Here is a 2,729-nt window from a genome sequence, read left to right on the forward strand (position 1 = left end):
TGGGAAAAAACAAGTCCCTTCTTATAGCGTCATCTCTAGAAGCGTGGTTCTTTTTTGTGTGCTGGGGGAGAGGCGGCGGCCGTCCTGGGAAAGACAACTCCTGTCGAACACAATCTTCTCCCTCGACTGTCTTGGGAAATAAGAATTCACCCCTCCACCTCTCCCTTTTCCCTCCCTCCTCCTCAACCCCCTTCTTGCCCCAAACCTCTCTCTCTCTCTCTCTCTCTCTCTCTCTCTCTCTCTCTCTCTCTCTCTCTCTGTAAGTGGCACATGACAGACAGGCGTGGTTGGGTCGCCTCCGGCAAGGGAGCGTCGCTGAGACAAACATCATTGGAAGAGAGAGAGAGAGAGAGAGAGACTTTCTCTCTCTCTCTCTCTCCCCCGCCGGAAAGTCAAGACAGCAATTAGACACATGGTGCCGGGTGGAACTCCCTGGCGTCTCTTATATACACATCTTAAGGCTCCACTTTATTTTGAGAACGTCTCAGTAAACATGCAAATCATCGAGTCCGAAACTGCTCCAGTACACAAGTGTGTACGTGTGTGTGTGTGTGTGTGTGTGTGTGTGTGTGTGTGTGTGTGCGTGTGTGTGTGTGTGTGTGTGTGTGTGTGTGTGTGTGTGCGTGTGTGTGTGTGTGTGTGTGTGTGTGTGTGTGTGTGTGTGTGTGTGTGTGTGTGTGCGTGCGTGTGTGTGTGTGTATGTGTGTGTGTGTATAGTTACGGCAGTCAAAACAGTGCAATCCGCATAACTCAGACGTGGCAACTGGGAAGTTTGGACCTCCCCAAAAAATCACTGTAACACCAGCAGTGAGGAAGGCTCGAGTCCTGGCTACAGTCTGGGAAAATTCCCTCCTGTGGCCAGATTTGCATATGCAAATTCCCACCACAACACACTTTACTTGGGAGGAAAGCTCCGCGGGTGTTATATGACCACCAATATATCGGAAGAACATACTCAGAAGCTACTTTCGTTCTTTGCAAGGCTGTGGTGGACGGAGGAGTATACTGGAGGACCACATCTCTCTTGAAGGCCTGGGGTACGACCGTACTTGAGGACTAGCTTGTCCTTGGAGGTCGAGGGGAACATGCTCAAGGAACACCTCAGTCCTTTGGGCAGCCACAGGCAGGGAGTGGGCCACAGAGTCAGGTCACAGAAGGAGGACGAATTAGGTCATTAAAGATGTTAATAAACCCATTTTTCCTCCCCAGCTCGACTGCCATGTCCCAGCCATACGTCTCCAACAGGTCCTTAAGCTTACGCCACCATCACCCCAGCTCTTCATCACCCCAGTTCTTCATCACCCCAGTTCTCTATCACCCCAGTTCTCCATCACCCCAGTTCTCCATCACCCCAGTTCTCCATCACCCCAGTTCTCTATCACCCCAGTTCTCCATCACCCCAGTTCTCCATCATCCCAGTTCTCTATCACCCCAGTTCTCCATCACCCCAGTTCTCCATCACCCCAGTTCTTCATCACCCCAGTTCTCCATCACCCCAGTTCTCTATCACCCCAGTTCTCCATCACCCCAGTTCTCTATCACCCCAGTTCTCCATCACCCCAGTTCTTCATCACCCCAGTTCTTCATCACCCCAGTTCTTCATCACCCCAGTTCTTCATCACCCCAGTTCTTCATCACCCCAGTTCTTCATCACCCCAGTTCTTCATCACCCCAGTTCTTCATCACCCCAGTTCTTCATCACCCCAGTTCTTCATCACCCCAGTTCTTCATCACCCCAGTTCTTCATCACCCCAGTTCTTCATCACCCCAGTTCTCCATCACCCCAGTTCTCTATCACCCCAGTTCTCTATCACCCCAGTTCTCCATCACCCCAGTTCTTCATCACCCCAGTTCTTCATCACCCCAGTTCTTCATCACCCCAGTTCTTCATCACCCCAGTTCTTCATCACCCCAGTTCTTCATCACCCCAGTTCTCTATCACCCCAGTTCTCTATCACCCCAGTTCTCCATCACCCCAGTTCTCTATCACCCCAGTTCTCTATCACCCCAGTTCTCTATCACCCCAGTTCTCTATCACCCCAGTTCTCCATCACCCCAGTTCTTCATCACCCCAGTTCTTCATCACCCCAGTTCTTCATCACCCCAGTTCTCTATCACCCCAGTTCTCCATCACCCCAGTTCTTCATCACCCCAGTTCTTCATCACCCCAGTTCTTCATCACCCCAGTTCTTCATCACCCCAGTTCTTCATCACCCCAGTTCTTCATCACCCCAGTTCTTCATCACCCCAGTTCTTCATCACCCCAGTTCTTCATCACCCCAGTTCTTCATCACCCCAGTTCTTCATCACCCCAGTTCTCCATCACCCCAGTTCTTCATCACCCCAGTTCTTCATCACCCCAGTTCTTCATCACCCCAGTTCTTCATCACCCCAGTTCTTCATCACCCCAGTTCTTCATCACCCCAGTTCTCCATCATCCCAGTTCTCTATCACCCCAGTTCTCTATCACCCCAGTTCTCTATCACCCCAGTTCTCCATCACCCCAGTTCTCTATCACCCCAGTTCTCTATCACCCCAGTTCTCTATCACCCCAGTTCTCCATCACCCCAGTTCTTCATCACCCCAGTTCTTCATCACCCCAGTTCTCTATCACCCCAGTTCTCTATCACCCCAGTTCTCTATCACCCCAGTTCTCTATCACCCCAGTTCTCTATCACCCCAGTTCTCTATCACCCCAGTTCTCTATCACCCCAGTTCTCTATCACCCC

This window comes from Panulirus ornatus, chromosome 5, assembly GCF_036320965.1.
Source record: "Panulirus ornatus isolate Po-2019 chromosome 5, ASM3632096v1, whole genome shotgun sequence".
In the NCBI taxonomy this organism is placed as follows: domain Eukaryota; kingdom Metazoa; phylum Arthropoda; class Malacostraca; order Decapoda; family Palinuridae; genus Panulirus; species Panulirus ornatus.